The 17,675-nt window shown below is 41.1% G+C and overlaps 1 pseudogene; it reads left to right on the top strand.

Moving 5' to 3' along the window:
- Positions 1 to 4,620: 4,620 nt before the first annotated feature.
- LOC119790591 overlaps positions 4,621 to 17,675 on the top strand; it is a 48,034-nt pseudogene continuing 34,979 nt past the window's right edge.

Raw genomic sequence — 17,675 nt, 5'->3', positions numbered from 1 at the left:
ACAGTCAGATCTGCATGTTTTTAGCCCCAAAACAATTTTAAACAATTAGCTGTGCATCATCATCTGGGACAGCAATAATCTACAATTTAGCTCTACATCAGCATCAGTTTTTTTGTTTTTGTTTTTTTTACTATTGTTTTAAAAAAAAATCTCTTACCTCAAGAGCATCTGGGCTCAGATGTAGAGCTGGAAGTGGAAGTGCTGGGAGCAACTTTAGCAGGCTCTCAATGACAATCAGTCCCTGCCTACAGTAGCTCATAGACCTGGTAATGTTCTTTCTCTCTGTGACAAAGTGGGTGAGAACACCATTTGTCTCAGTTTATACATTTGTCATTTTCTTGTTTGCTTTATTTAACCTTCTCTTTATTCTGTAATTTGCATTCATATTGTCATGATTTTTATCAACAGCTCGGACCCACATGCAGAGAAACCAATTAGGAGAGACCAGGGGAAAAAGTTTAACAGGTTTTATTGAAGAGATAAAGCAGAGAGAAGTGTTGCGCTGAACACTGCTCAACCGGATCTGAAAAGTGAGGGGAAGACACAGCGATTAGTTCAGGCTCAGTGGGAAATTTGTTTCGTGAACTTGGAGAAGAGGATTTTGTTGCTGACTCACGTTTCCAGAGAAGTTGTTGAATCTTTGACTCCAGTCTGTATGCTGTAGTTACAGTGTTTGTCTGATTCGGTGGAGGGCGGAACAGTTAACCCAGAATGCACTTGTTTGTAGGTGAACGGACAAGCTTACTGCCACTTAGATTTTCTGTGGTACTTGAACGGGTCATAGTGGAGATGAATCCCTTGCTCAGTGTGAAACTCAAACGACCTCTTGGGGAAAAGTGGATCCAAACCTCCTGTTTGTATCCCCAGCTCAGTTTGAGGCTAAGTTGATCCTTCCAGGGAGAGAAGGTCCGAAAAAATCCAGTTTGCAGGATGACTTCCTGCTGAGAGGTAAAGACAAAAACAATGTTAAGACTCAGGTTGACAAAAACTCAGTTTGACTCAGCAAAACTCAGCTTGGTTAGAGTACCCAAAACTGGCAAACACAATGGTGTCGAGGTAGTGGCAGTCAGCAGCTTAAGAACACTCCATTAACCAGGAAACCATCAGCAGGTGTGTGAGGAGGCGGACCAGAACCAGGCACCTCCTGGTGGCGGAAGGGAGACAAACACAGAAACACAAACACACAGACATGAGTCCTTACACATATACCATCCTGGGTTTGTATATCTTTGCATTTTTACATATTATTTAGTATAACATCTTGGTTTGAATCAGGTTATAACTTTTTTAGGTTTTGTTTGATTATTTAACTTTTGTGTTTTATTTTGGTGAACCTACCTTACCTGTCTTTCAGGAGGAAGTGTGACCTTACTTCCTGCAATTAGAACCTCCTGTGTAGAGCTGAGGTCAGAGGAAGGTACCAGAGGAAGAGGGGGGGATGGAAAACCCTTTACATGTTGATGTTATCAAATTGAGAATTGCCCATGTTAATTTTATGTAGATTTAATTTGTATTGTGTTTATTTTGAAGACGTTGCTTAAGGTTATCGTATGGAACATAAGCTAGTTAAAGGGTAAATGGATTAGCCACATCTGTTAATGGAAAAGTCCATTGGAGGCAATTTTTTATTTCAGGCAAAAGGGTATATGAGACATTTGTGAGGTTCAGAAGAGGGAGAACCAGGTCAGTTTATCTGGGTGCACTTGATGTTAATTAAGGTTGGTTTAAGTTCAGTTAATGTTCTACTGAGTCATGTTAAATCTGTAAGTTATTTATTTGGGAAATTTCTTTTTTAAATAGTTTTTTTTTTGCAATGTAAATAAACCACATGGATATCTGCCTACTGCGATCTTCAGCCACTTGGCCAATCTATCTCACAACTGCCCTGAGCGGGATGCCGTAGGTACGGCTGTTAGCTGCAGAATATAGTACTTTTTCATTGAACAACCAAGCAACTCTTTCAATAAGGGAACAAAATAAAAAACATGTCCTTCTAAAAATGTTCCAATCACAGAAGGGGTGTCGGGCGTGCTCAAACTTCTCCCGATCTCATCTGACTTGCTTCACTCACTTTGAAAGCAGTTCAGGATCATTAGGAAACTAAATCAACTGAGATCCCCCTTAAGGGGGTTTAAGCAAAATGCTTAAGACCCAATGTGAAAGTATATCTGTATTTTAACCCTTGGAAACATCAGTAACTTTCGAACTCTATTGCTCTGCTAGATACATATCTCCTGTTTTCTCCCTCAGTCACTGAATGGTGCTAGATTCCTCTAAATGACAGTGGTTTTTAATGAAAACTATTGCATTGATCATTGGTATTAACAATTTGATCTACAAAAAAGTGTTATCAACACTTTTTAAAAATAGAACAAACTAGAAGCATTATTTATTGTCCCACCGTACAGTAGTAGCCGTTAAAAGTTTCCCCACTTCCTTCAGGGGCCCTTGGCTGGTCCCCTACAATTACTTTTTAAGCATAAAAAAACATCAATATTACTTGTAAAATATTCTTTCTGTCATGATTTGGGAACATTAAGATCTAAAGAGAAGAGTCATCTCCTGGTCAGAGCCTGTAATTCAGTGAAAGGGTGGAGTCAGAGTAAAAATATATGCAAAAGGGGGTCACTCCAGGATTTGGAAGTTGGAGGGGATTTGGCTGGGAGTTGGAGGGAAGTGGGCTGCCATTTGGCTGGTGTTTCACTGGGAACGGCCAATTTGAATGGCTGCTATTGTAAGTAGGAAAACAAAGGTAGTTGAAAGAAAAAAGGTAAAAAAATGTAGAGACCAGAAAGGGGGAAAAAATGTCCAAAAAACTCTGCAGGTATCAAAAAATAGCACACTCAAATAACTCAAACTGGTGGAGATGCAAATAAAAACATCAGCTGTTTACAAAACAAAAGTTGTGCAAATAACTAGGATGGATGTAGCGACCATCTGCCGCTCACACAGAGTCTGATTCTGCTGGAGGTTACTTCCTGTTAAAATGGACTTTTCCTCCCCACAATTTCTACAAGTATGCTTGGTGTGAGGGATTGCTGAAGAGTCCTGCGCTCTGTTTGAGTTCATGGGCTGCATTATCCAAGAACGCGGTCTACCTAGACTGGATCCTTCGAAGTCCTTGAAAATAAGGAGACCGGAAGAGTTTAGGCTGTGAATTCAAACAGATCTACCAGGTTTTACAGCCGTAGGCTATGTTGCTTAGCAACCATGATAGTTGACACACAAAGCAGGAAAAGAATGAATACCGAAGTTTTCAAAACTATTTGTTTATTTATTTGTTATTATAAAGTGAACAAATACTACACTCATGGGAATCCAGAGTGGGATAAAGGTTCCAACCCCCAGGAGCATGAACAAATAAAAGCAAATGTAATGATAAAAACCTAAGTGAATTAAATAACATGCTGCTGTCATTTTGCACATCTCTGATGTTCCTGCTATTTTCAAATTTTCATTACTGTAAAAATGTCCATAGCTGCATATTGGTTATTTATTCTCCAGGTGGACAGTTTAATATTGTTAAAACACTTTACAGTATTTTATTGTTTATATTTGAACTCTTCCCTATTATGTTATCCTTAGACATTTAGGTCCACATTTGTGTGACCATTTTGAATAATCTTTCTGCTGCTGTAAATTTCCCCATTGTGGGACATTTTCTATTCTATTATATAAAAGGGTTAGAAAGATATAAGTAAATCTAAACAATGTATGTATAAAATATATATAAGCCAAATCTCTAATATTCAGCAACAAAAAATACTTAACTAAGCATATTGTGCAAAACAGCAATAAAAAAATTAAAATAATATCAGATTTATAGTCCTCACGCTGTAGATATATTAGAATCTGTCATTAAATTACAGCAAAAGTCATTTACACAGAACCAGATAAAAACCTTTAGATCAGTCAAACATTACCGCCACATATCTGACTCTATAACCATTAAAACAAATTTTTTTCATTAATTTCAGATGGAACTATTCACAGACTGGATTATATTAAACTGAACTTCCAATTTTCACAACTGTTCGGCACCAACTACCATTTTCTCTGATCACGGCTTGCTTGGTCTCACAATGAAACCTTGGAAAACCAAGGATAGAGAGGATACATTGGACCCGTCTTTCAAATCGGCCAAAAAGAAGGACGCATTTTAAGGCCGCATTACGAGGACTCTAAGAATCCGACCAGAGCTCGGCACAGCACTATGATGTAATCCTCCTTCGAATCTGGCCTTCTAAGGACGCATCCCATGAATTCGAACAGGGCCAATGAGCCAATGCAATCAGCTGGTTCGGGTTAGTTAAAAAAATTCGAACCAATCTGACTTCTTGATCTGGTTAAATTGTCTCCATAAATTGCCTTGAGATGACAAGTGTTGTGAATTGGCACTTTCTGCACTTTGAACGTCTGTTTTGGGTTCTCGCCTTGACCAGTCATGCCGTCTCAGCAGAAGAGACATTTTGGGGAAAAAAAAAAAAACATGTTAAACTTTTTATTTCATTTTTCTCTCTTTTTGTGATGCTTCAGTAGAAGTGGGTTGATGCAGCAGATCTCCAAGGACTGCTTCCCGATTCACAAGGACCCCTACCTAGGAGAAGGACATCTGCTTCGATTTGTCATTTTTTTAGGTAAGTAAGTCAAGTCTTCTCCTCTGGACAAGTAATGTGCTGTGCGCACTGACGCATGGTTACCAAAGAGCTTTACTAACAACAAACTTCCTCAGATAATCACTTACTAGAAGAGCCTATTAAGAATCCTGTCTGATGAGTTTCCTTTGGGCTTGTGGCCATACAGAAAAAAAATCAATTTGATCACTTGTTGGAGCTCTGTCTCCCTCTAGCTGGATTTAATTTCTCATCTTCAATCAGAATATTGACTACCTTCATATTAGACCATTAACTATCATGTTTATCACCACTCATGTCAAATTTCTATCAATAATTGTCTCTTAGGCGACTCGGGGTAATTTATAGGTGCTGAAGCTCCTCTGAGGGCTTATTGTGCAGTATTTTATGGGAACTAATGAGCACCTCTGACTAACCGTGATTTTTTTTTTTCTTGTTTTGTTTTTCTGTCCCTCTGAAATGACCGTGAAGGAGCAGCAGTCTTATCAGTTTGTTTGTGGCGTGAAGAGGTAAAAATGATTGTGTTGATGTGGCATGAATAATTGATGCTGGCAGCATGGAGGTGTAAGACAAAAACAAAAATGGAGAATGCCTTCCCCGACTCATAACTTGCCTTTTTCATGCCTGCAGTTGAATGCGTCCGGTGTTTCGGCTCATTCGGTTAGGCTGGCGTTTCTTCAGAAGTTTTATGGCTGTTTGATGATCCTCTAAGGTGTCACGTTTCTGTGTAGTAGGACACATCCTTATGGACAAGTAGACAATGGTTTTCTTTGTTTTCTTTTCCAAATCCCTTTCACAACAAACCATCAACCTGAAGGAAAATGATTGGAGACCAAAAACAAAACCTTCAGATTAAATCTAGAGATGTTTTTTTGTGCAGGAGGATCTTATATCAGATGTTAATCAGATGCTTGGTTTTACCGGTTCTTCTGCCATTTTGATGTCTGATCACATTTCTTTCCAAGTTCCTCTTTCCTTATTCTCCTCAGTGACTTTACTGAATTCCCACATCAGCGAAAATAAAATGATTGCAACCTCCATTTTCTTCATCCTCACTACCTTCCCTTTTAATGGTTTTCACAATGACGGTTTAGAAAATATGTATAAAATATTAAATTTCTGTTTTCACTTTGTTTCATATCTTTTTCCTCATGCCGCACACCATTTATTTTCTTCATTTCCCTGTCATTTTCCCTTCATTTACTCCACAGCAGAGACATTTTTCTTCTTCATCTTGTTTTTCTCATTTTCATTGAATTTCCTCCTTATTTCTTCTCCTCTTCCCTGTCCTCCTCTCTGACAGATCTGTCTGTCCTCCCTCTTGTATAAGTCTTGTCGATGATTGATGCCAGGCTGTAGTTTAATGGATGGCTTAGCTGGTGATACGAGAGAGTAGAGTCAGTCACCGCAGTCTCAGCAGAGTTACCCCGACACAGATCTCTTTGGATTTTTGATGGCATTGTTGGTTAGGCCCCATTTTCTGTGATTCATTCATTTAGCCTCAATCTGCCAAGTTTCTTTTTAACTCATTTCATGGTTAAGGCTGAACGCTGTACTTAAAAAAAAACATCCGGTTGATTTCAGATGATGCAATTAAAAAAAGAATAAGAATGTAAAACACCATAAGAAATGAGGTGTATCTAAGATGTGAATGCTTTATAAATTTCCACTCTCAAGACTTCCTGCTAAATCAGCTTTTATATTAACCTTACTGTCGGAGGCTGCTCTCAAATAGCATCATATGATTCATAATCAAAGGTGTGTTTGGTTATAACAAGGACAAATGTCTGGAGTAACGCCCAGTGTGGTCATTTGTGTCCTCAGTTTGTGTGTGTGTGTGTATTATCCTAGAGTTCTTCAGGGAAAAAAAAGATGAATGAGCCTTATTTTGGCTGAAAAAGAACTAATCATGGCCTGGGTGGTGGGGGGTGTCAAGGGAAAAAAGGGGAAGGAAAGTAGCTCTGGCTGCTTTCTAGAATGAACTATCCTCCATGGTCAACAAAGACTTTCACTCTGAAGGCCTGAACACACAGGACAGGTTTAATCTGGATGGTACAAGGTCATGACAATCAGAGCTATTTGAGAACGAATAGGGCGAGTCAACTGTGCATGTGTAACTCTGACTGAGATTGAATTTTTTTTTTATTTCTCAAGTCATAATCTAACCTAGTAAATTGCTGGATATTTTCATTTGTGGGACAATGGTGCAAAATGCAGCCGAGATCAGGATCTGCTCATGCTGTATGTAGTAGGAGCCTGTGAGGGACCGAGCAAAGGGCTGGTTATGCTCTTGCAGCAGTGAACTCGCTTGTTGCAGATGTTTTTTTTATTTATACCCAATATTGAAGCATGCCACAACGCAAGAGGGACAATCATGAACTAGCTGTGGGTCTAGATACGGCCGAGGCGGTGAGGAAGTGGAGGAAGTTTGTGCGAGAACGGAGGGTTATGAGGGTGAAAAAGAGCGGGGATCCAGGTGGAAAAAGGGTCCCGGAGGTCTTGTTCATCTCGCTCTTCTAGCTGGTCCAACTTTATGAGTCATGTTCCACAACGGCGGTCATATAAACAAAACAAGGTGGTAAGGTACCAAACAGGAAATACGCATAGTGTTGAGCAGATGCAGATTTGACCAATCAGACGCCTCCTTTCTGCGGTCACCTACAATTTTGGAGAGGTGCAGCAGAGCGTCTGTGGAAGGGTGGCGGCGCACATTTGCATTCACTGCGACACACACGCAGACGACCTGGTTTCTGAGTATAAATCAGCCTTTAGAGGCATGAGCAGTCACAGGGATTAATTCAAAATAGTATTGTTATGAGATCAGCCGAGGTTTTTAGGCCTGTGTCGAGTAGTGGAGAAGGCGCTTCCGCCAAGTGTGTATTGAGGCAAAAATCAAAAGCATCAAAAGCCTCGCTACCCCGCCATACAACTCGACCGCTTCGGGAAGTGGTACAGCTCGCCCGCAAACTTCAACAGGCATTTAAAAAGCCTGAGTATTTAGTATTTAGTCAAGATGTTGAAGTTTGGAGTAGAGTTGCGGTCAGTTGGATAGAGTTTGGATATATTCTAAGAATAGATTTGATGGAAAAACAACCAATCTAGTTGGTTAAAGCGTTTTGGTTAGATTGAAAATTAGAATGATCAGAATCTGAGCAGGCTACTGGTTTCAGTCGTATTATTAGCAGAGATGGGAAGTAACGAAGTACAAATACTTCGTTACTGTACTCAAGTAGATTTTTCTGATATTTTTACTTTACTTTACTACTTATTTTTATGGCGACTTTTTACTTCTACTCCTTACATTTTTACACAAATATCTGTACTTTCTACTCCTTACATTTTAAAAAATTGTCTCGTTACTTTAGTTTTGAATCATTTCAATGGAGTTACCGTTATTATTTTTCACGTCATCAAAACCAAATTCAATCTACTTGGATGGGAATCTACGTTGCATTTGACGCACCACTACAAGATGAATCGACAGATTCAGCGGTATTCATTCGCGGCAAATCATTGCAGCTTGGTGGCGGTGGCGTTAGCAGAGTAGTATGGACGACGAGATGATTGAAAATGAACACAACGGAGATCTAGTCCTATTGGCAGACATCCATTTAAAATGTAGGCAACGGCATGAAAAAAGTAGTTTCTACTTTTACTTTTATACTTTAAGTAAATTTACAAGCCTGTACTTTGTTACTTTTACTTGAGTAAAGAAGTTTAATCAGTACTTCCACTTTTACCAGAGTATTTTTTAACACAAGTATCTGTACTTTTACTCAAGTACGGAAAGTGAGTACTTTTGCCATCTCTGATTATTAGTATTTACTAGTATTGCTTACTGTAACAGTCTTGTTATTGCAAGTGGTGTTAGTTGCACAGTAAGACTTTGCCTTTCAATCCAAGGGTTATTGGATGAAGACCTGGTTTAAGCTATCAAAAGTTGCTAAACTACTTGATCAGTATTTTGGCCAAAGTAACCAATTTGTATTGGTTTGCATTTTACCGATATAAATTGGGTAAAAACACTACCAAATTAGATCGATTGGTTTATCAAAAAGACTGGTTATACTCAATACAGTTGGTTTTGGTTTGGAAATAAACTAATCTACATATATGAAAAATTAAACACACCAACTGCAAAACAAATCCTTGGTGAAAACAAAAAAAAGGAAAATATAAATTCCCCCTTCTAGCAGCAGTTGGTGGAACAGTCCAGTTTCCCGTCCCTGTATCTAGCAGATCCGAGTCCTGGCTGCCATCTTATGGTTGGCCAAACTCTTAAGGTGTGGCCATGGGTTTGGCCTTCCCAGAAAAAGAACAACAAAATGCTTCAGAGCTTGTTGATTGGTGTAGACAATGTGGCCCAACCTAAAAGCTTTTAGATTAAAACAGCTCCTTTTATGATATATTATTTACCTTATTTTATAGCTCATATCTTTAAGTTTTGTTTTTACCAATTTAATATTTGCTATTGTACCAGAGAAATGGAAAATACAACCTTCAGAGGATCCTAAAAAGAGGAACTCTGCTTAGGTGTATTTCAAATAATGATATTGTGGGTGCATTATTTAACTATTTTTTAAAGTTTGAGTTTGAATTGTAATCAAGTATAATGAATGGATCCATGAGATATCATGGATTTCAGATGTGTCACCAGTCACCAGATCTGGCCTCTAGAAATCCATGATATCATCTGACTGACAGTAAAAGCAGAACAGATAATGCTAAAGTAGGGCGACAAAATTTTGGGTTTCTGAAAAGGAAGACACACAGAAGGACGAGGGGGGAAGCACGGGCATTCTGTGTCCAGGCTACCATCGGTCGCAACACCACCAACCCCCGTCCGCCGGACTTCCTGGACCAGCCCCGGAGCTCACAGCTTGGTTCTGCTGCAATGCAGTCGACCAAAATCCCAGACGATTATGATCACAGACAGGGATCTTCCAAGCTAGGAAGGCCCAGACCAGCAAAAGAGGTACTGCTAAGCACATCTTCTAAACTTTTATTCTCATAATGATCACCGTTCTGGATGTTGGAGGATAACTTTAATGGTGGGTTGACTAAAGAATGCACTGTGCCATATTTCAGATGGTTTCCAGATGCTATTCTAGGTGATTTTCTTTTTAGTTTGTCTCTTTATTATACTTCTTCCTTTTTGTCAGGAAGATTTATTGTTCTTATCAGATCCTGTGTCATTATATATTGCAACACTCTGACTTCTGAAACGGAATTTTCTGTCAATGCATCGAATGTTGACTATAAAATCTTGCAGTATTGGTCAGTTCCCTGCAGCTTTCAGCAGTGTGTGGCTCATTAGCAATCAAACAGAGTATGTTGCATCACTTTGTGACTGCCTCAGCATGTTCATCTCAGCTCTCAGCAGGACACAGTCAAGCTGAGATGGTAATAAAATATATAAAAAAAAGTCATCATCCAGTCTGTATGACTCAGAGCTGGATTAAAGTGAAGCTGCTGCTGCAGTTTCTGCAGAATGAAGTCAACAATACATCTCCTGCAGGGAGGGAGAGAAGATGAATGGGAGGTTGGAGGGAACTGACCCGCAGGCAGCCATGACAGAGGATCTATTATACAGTTGAAGACACACACACACAACAACTCACAGGCTAAGGCTTTGATTTAAATTCAATCTTAATTCTTCCAGAAATGTAACGTTCTGAACTGATCATCTGCCTCAATGGAAATCACAAACTGTTAACTCTAATTCATAAAACTTCCAAAAAGCCAAAAGAAAAGCATTTATCAGGAAATAAAAATAAAATTTAGATTAATTCAAGTTACCTTTGGGTCTTATACAAATCTGTATCATCTGAAACATTTGACTGTTACTTATTCACCTTAGAGATGACATCTCTAAGGTAAAGGTAAACATAGTTTGGTTCCTGAGAGGTTGTTCTGCATAATGGTGCTTAGGGTGTTTTTCCTACGAAAAGTTATGAGAAACACATCTTGGACGGTTTCACATTGTTAAACCAGCTTGTCAAATTCAGAGACTTCAAGTAATTGGAGAGTTGTTCCTGTAAGGTATTTATGTTTAACTGACTTACTTTTCTTCTAAAGAACCCCTCCAGGGTACTGCTGTGTTGTCACGTTGTAGTCTCTGCAGTGTTTTGTATGATCTGCAAGCTCATACAATGGATAAAATACTCATTTAACAATGAGTCTGAATATAAACATATGTTTGCATATGTCCAGGTATAAAGTTAATGTGTTGTGGTACCACTTATTCTCTTTACCAGTTTAGGGAACATTAAACTCAAATAACACATGAGTTTTCTGCTTTTCTTGTTTTATTTCCACAACAGAATGGGCTCCCTGTTCATATTAAGCTCTTCATAACGAAGACTGAGTTCCCACTGAGTGTTCTGGAGGCAGACGGCTGATGAAGGGGGATTATTCATATTTAATGTGGGATGAAAACAGAAGGCTTTAAGGTTCTCTAATTTATATTAAACCTGAGCCATATTTCATTGCTTAAAGTGTTTAAACATCATCTGAACCATCACTTATGAATGAATGTCCCCGCTGCTCCTTCAGGACCCGTCTCTTTGATATCACCACAGTCTGGTTCTGTAATGATCCGTCTTTGTTAGCTTTGAGGGCTGGAATGTGACAGAGAGGATATGAAGCGGCCTTGTGATATTTTTAATACATTCTTGGCTTATTAAACTTTTCTGACAAGGTTGTTTAAGAACTCACCCCGCTTAGTTAGTAGAACTTCAAAGAATTTAAGCTACTTTCTAATAAAATGGCTCCAAGTCCTGATGATCCGATCAATCCCTGCTTCAACACACTTCAATCAAATGGATGAGTTCCCTCATAAGCACTGGGTCCTCCAGCTCTGCTAAAGAACCATCGATTTTGTTCTAAAGTATTGGAGGCATGTCTGTAAAAGAAGCAGAGTGGTGACTCTATCCCCTTAGTGCCTGAATTTATACCCGGTTCAACCTGAAAAACTGAAAGAACAAGGAGGGAAATTAGAAGAGTTTAACTGAAACAATATTGTAACACGTTGCCGCTCAGGCCTGCATTAATAATGAGATTTACTTTGATTAAATACATGAGCTGCTAATTGAGGACAGGGATGGACCCCCTCCAGGCCTGGAACCGAGATGGAATGAAGATGGATGCCAGCTGGAACAAGGAGCAGGTTAGTATGAAGCTCCATGATGAGCGAGCATGAAGCGACAGTGGAGAGAAAAAAATTCCCCTTGGGAAGAAATCTCTGGAAGAACTAAGATGCTGGTGTTCTGCTAACCTGACTCCGCCAGATGGATTTGCTCTGCATATCCATCTGGAAACCTTCGGTTGAAGTAATTTTGGGAAGGGGCGAAAATACTGGTTAGCTGATTGGCCTATGTTGGTGATAGATGGGCCAAATAAACCAATCAGATCAACCAAGCATATGACGTACTAACAGCCAGGCTACTCTTGCCGAAACCAGTTGGGAGAAGAGCAAAAACATCTTTTCCTCTGAGAAAAACCTCCAGAGCAGTGTTTTACTCTTCTTTCATTGAAGAAATACTCTGTAATTCCGATAAAACTTGCTCGATAGCTACGCTAACGCTAGTTTCATCGGCTGAAGCCGCCATGTTCTTTAGACTGAACTGTCGCGCTTCTCGTTGCATCACACCTCAACCCGCCTCAAAGCCAACGCTGATTGGACGTTCGTTTGGTGAACGGCTCCAAATTTTCTTCAACGGAGAGTCTCCATACTGATTAGCGAGTCAAACCTTGAAAGCTCGCGAGATCAGGATGGTCTCACGAGGGTAGTGTTCTGCTGGACCTGCGTAGGATACCTTGTGAAAGCAGTATGAGTCCAAGGAATGCTTCTATACTGGTAATAAGTGGCATAGAGAAGGAGCCAGATAGAGGTTTGGAGGATGGTGGAGAAGGTGATGGAGGAGGATTGAATCGGGGTGATTAGAATCAAGTCTGACATGCGATCCAAACAAATGTCTGTTGGGTAGCAGGTTGAGCTGTTGATTGTTTAAGCAGGACTCTCGGTGCTCATTGGATTACAAGGAGGTGTGGTTGAAAGCTAATTGGCTGCTTCACAGACAGATGAGCCATGGATGGCTTAAAGCTATGTCATGGCCAGTGATGGGACTAACGGCGTTGAAACTAACGGCGTTACTAACGCCGTTACCTTGTTTTAGTAACGAGTAATCTAACTAATTACTTTGACTGTAACTATAACGCAGTTACCATTGCAGACACCCCGTTACTGCACGTTACTCAGGTCGCACAATTAACCTTTTTTCATGATGGGACTCGTGCGCAGCTGCGTGAAGCTGACACCCCACCCACGTCAAAAAACTCTGCAAATAGACTGAATGGTTAGTGCAACGTTAGTGCAGATTTGTGCAGAAAAAAATATTGTTTGTGCTACTTTTGTTTAAGAGATATTAAAGATGATTTTTTAGGTCATCCAGAGGTGCGCGCCTTGTCATGAGAGAGGGGAGGATGAGAATGGCTGATGTATGGTGAGATTCCATCTGTCAGTTGAATAGGTGGGTGTTTCTGCTGGTGGGTGTTAACGTACAGCACACACAGAGAGATGGAGAGTGAGGATGACTCCAGCAGCAAAACAGCGTTTTCCACATGGAAATACCGGTGTTACGTCGAGCTGCGTTTCCCCATCACATAACGGTTTCCTCTGCATCTCCACACAGCGCAGGCGGCACGATTCACCGCGCAAGCGACAGGAAACGCGCATGCTCGCTAAAGGCGCGCAACAGTCGCCCTGTGCTCGCGCCACAGGAGAACTATGGAGAGCGTGAACGATCAAATGATTAACCTGACAACAGCCAGAAATGATAGCCTGTATGGAGAAAGGGAGAAATCTGGATGGATGGATGGATGGATGGATGGATGGATGGATACTCTGCCTTCTCAACCTACTGTATTTTTTATTTTAAACATTATTTGATGGCCTTTGTGGCAGGGATGAAGATCCATATTTTATGTCACACACAGAGTATACATCTGGATAGATAGATGGATAGATAGATGTTGCAGTATCTATAACAACCTAAACACACAGGATTTCAGAATTAGACATCCCCAGTTATTAATTTCATATATTCACCGGATCTGAATGTCCTTTTATAAAACTTCACATCGCGTTCCCCCCTGATGTCATTTACGTTGAGTTGCAATAAATGCTAAACTGTCTGCAGGTTCTTGTCTTTGTCGTCCACTCTATTCAGCTGGCTTTGGAAACACACGGCGAGAAGGTGGGGGCCGGGTGGTGAGGTTTACGGGGGCGAGAAACGCAAAAGTAACGCAATAGTTACTTTTACTAGTAACTAGTTACTTTTATTGTGGAGTAACTCAGTTAGTAACTCAGTTACTTTTTGGGAGAAGTAACTAGTAACTATAACTAATTACTTTTTCAAAGTAACGTGCCCAACACTGGTCATGGCGTTTATTCCATTGAACCTCTGCCTAGGCTTCAATCATTAAAAATTTTTTTAAAAAATCTGTTTTGCTGTGTGTTAGATTTTGAACGAAACAGAGTTCATAAACTTCAACATTGCATCCATAATTAGTGGAAATCTAGGTATGTAGCTAATTAGCAACACTAGTCATCTATGGAAATATGGAATTTTCAATCTTTTCTTCAGACAAACAATATGGATTATGTCAAAGCATATGTTTTTAAACGAGCATTACTTTTTAAAATTACTTCTTGGGTTTTATTTTGGCCCATTTTGGGAGAATTCTTCTCTTAACAGAGTCCTATAGGCTAAACGGCTTTGCTTTGCAGCGTTAGAGATGTAAGAATGTCAGAAATGAATATAGAACTTAATTTGAACAATAACTGCTCTATCTTCATTCAAGTGTTTTAAATTTAGCTGATACTTTAAAATGAGTCTGCTCCACTTTCCCATGAAATGAAATACTTTTTTTTGCAAGAAACAAATCGGTGTCAGTACTGAAATTTTTTTTTTTTTTTTGACATCCATTGCTTTTTTTAAATCAACAGCTGTTTATTGAAAAATAAATTTATCACTAGGAGTTTTTTTCATCTGAATGTTTCTGTTGGGAGCTGGAGAAATTCCACCTTTCTCCAGCAGAGTCCGCCGTGGATCCTCTGAGGGAGCCTCCTGCACAGCTGCAGCTCGTCAAGATCATCAGAGGATCCACTACTTAAGCTGTCTTCAGACCTTGCCTCAACGCCGCAGTGTTGTTCCAGTTGGTCAGCGCTTAAGCCTAGATCCTCAGAGTAATTCTATGACTTTTGAATCCAGCTTGGATTCTAACCCCTGTGTCTGTTTTCCAGGAAACCTGTGCCTCCTCTGTGAAAACTTAGGAAGAGCTAACCTGCCGAGCCGACCCTCTGAGCCAAACCTGAAGATTCACAGAGAACCTCCGAACAGCTCTGGACTAGAGCTGGGAATCCCAAAGCCAAGGTCTGTTCAAATTAGACGTGAGACGCTGAAGCAGCTAACGGACTCTGCTGAAGAACTCTTCTCCAGAACCAACAGTGACTCTCCCAAAGCAAACCTCAAGAACCCTCAAGGTACAATCAGTAAACATCTGGAAATCAAACCTCTGTTGGCTACGCTAACTGATCTGTCTCTCACGCAGACTCCAGTGAACCTGAACCCAGGCCCCGAACCAGAACCCGTATATTCAGTGTGCTTGTGCATCAATAAAACTGTTAAACTTTTATCCTTGTGTCCGTCAGTGGTGTTCTGCATTCTTGGGTCGCTTCCACTGAACCCATCATGACAGAACACTGCGGCCAAACTCAAGGCCCAGCAGATCACTTCACCCGTCGACTGGAGGAGCAGGATGCCCAGATTCAGGGACAAACTCAAACGCTCCGTGAGTTATACCGTCTAGTTGACTCTCATAACCAAATGCTACAGAGCTGTGCTAATTATCTGAACAGCGCTAATGCTGTACCACAACCATTTCCGGGTCCAGCTCCTCCTCCGAGGTCACCAGCAGTGACGTCATCAGAGTTCCGTCCTAGTCTCCCTGAAAAATTTTCTGGCAACATGAAAGATTGCAAGGGATTTTTATTTCAATGTCGGTTAATTTTTCAGAACCCCCCTGGCTGTTTTTCCACGGATCTCAAGAAGATAACTTTCATTCTCTCTCAGTTAACAGGAAGAGCCTTGGAATGGGCTCAGGCAAGATTTGCTGCTGACGACAGTCTAAACTGCTACTACTCTGACTTCATTTCAGAATTTACCCAGGTTTTCAACCAAGAAACTGACCAAACAATTGATTCGAGAGCTCTTTTCTCTCTTAAACAGGGAAACTCTTCAGTGGCAGAATTCTCGATTAACTTCCGGGTTAAAGCGGCAGCCTCCGGATGGAACCAAAGTGCCTTGAAAGGAGCCTTTTTTATGGCATTAAACGAGCACATTAAAGATGAACTCGCAACCCTCGACGAACCTGCTACCCTCGAAGATTTAATTCGCCTCTCCATCAGATTAGATAATAGAATTCGAGCCAGAAACAGTTCTAGGAAGCAGAGTACACTTTATTCTGCCCCACATAACGTGACTGTTTGTTCTCCCTCTACAGAGCAGCTGCCAGTACAGAGGCCTAAGCCCCAGTCTCTACCGTTGCCCGTTCAAGCCTCTCATTCGGGCGAAGGAGATTTTGAACCCATGCAGGTGGGACACACCAGGTTCACTCCAGAGGAGAGACAAAGGCGTTTGTTAAGCAAGCTATGTATCTACTGTGGTGAGAGTGGTCACTTCATTGCTGCCTGCCCGGCTAAATCAAAAGCCAGGGCTCGCCAAAGGATCTGAGGAGTCTGGCGGGCCAAATAAACTCTAAGAAATCTCCTCGACTGTTGCTGCCTGCCACACTTTTCTGTGCTAACCAGAGTCTTTCCTTCTCTGCATTCATCGACTCAGGCTGTGAATGTAACCTAATCGATTCTAACCTCGTCCAGCAACTCCAGATTGAAACTATTCCTCTGACTCAGCCTCTCAGAGTTTCCGCTATTGACGGAAGAAGACTCCATCAAGTTACCCATCAGACTCAGCCCCTCGACCTACTTCTGTCAGGTAACCACCGAGAAACTATCTCATTTTTTGTTTTTCCTTCTGCATGTTCCCCGCTGGTGCTCGGCTTCCAATGGTTGGAGAAGCATAATCCGCACATAAACTGGGCCAAACGTCACCTGGAATCATGGTCCATCTCATGCCACGAAACATGCCTGCATTCAGCTGCTCCCTTGGTGGGCTCTCCTAGAGGTGGGGGGGAGATGGACTCTCCTGACCTTTCTTCAGTTCCTCCTGAGTACCATGATCTCGCCCCTGTCTTCAGTAAGGTCAGTGCGACGTCCCTACCTCCACATAGACCATACAATTGCGCCATTGAACTGTTACCTGGTGCTCCCTTACCTAGCAGTAGACTGTATAACATCTCCAAGCCCGAACGGGAAACTATGGAGAAGTACATCAACGAATCATTAGCAGCTGGAATAATTCGCCCTTCATCTTCTCCATTGGGCGCCGGGTTTTTCTTCGTAGGAAAGAAGGATGGTTCCCTGAGACCCTGTATTGACTATCGAGGTTTGAACCAGATCACTATTAAAAACAAATACCCACTGCCTCTTCTCGCCTCTGCTTTTGAGCCCGTACAGGGTGCTACTGTTTTTTCTAAACTGAATTTAAGAAACGCCTATCATCTCCTTAGGATCCGTGAAGGCGACGAGTGGAAAACTGCCTTCAAGACACCCTTGGGCCAATTCGAATACCTGGTTATGCCTTTTGGACTAACCAACGCTCCAGCCTGCTTCCAGGCCCTTGTTAACCATGTTCTCAGAGACTTTCTCAACGTTTTTGTTTTTGTGTACATTGATGACATTCTCATTTACTCCAAGAACCTCGACGAACATAAAAGACATGTCCGTCTTGTTTTACAGAGACTGCTGGAGAACAAGCTGTTCGTGAAAGCCGAGAAGTGCGAATTTCATCAACCTTCAGTCACCTTTTTGGGGTTTGTGCTCGAGGGCGGCCAGGTTAAACCATCTGAGGACAAGATCAA

This window comes from Cyprinodon tularosa, unplaced genomic scaffold (genome assembly GCF_016077235.1).
Source record: "Cyprinodon tularosa strain WSP-4 unplaced genomic scaffold, ASM1607723v1 ctg369, whole genome shotgun sequence".
In the NCBI taxonomy this organism is placed as follows: Eukaryota; Metazoa; Chordata; class Actinopteri; order Cyprinodontiformes; family Cyprinodontidae; genus Cyprinodon; species Cyprinodon tularosa.
The sequence above is the reverse complement of the archived record's forward strand: the minus strand, read 5'-3'. Positions and strand labels throughout refer to the sequence as shown.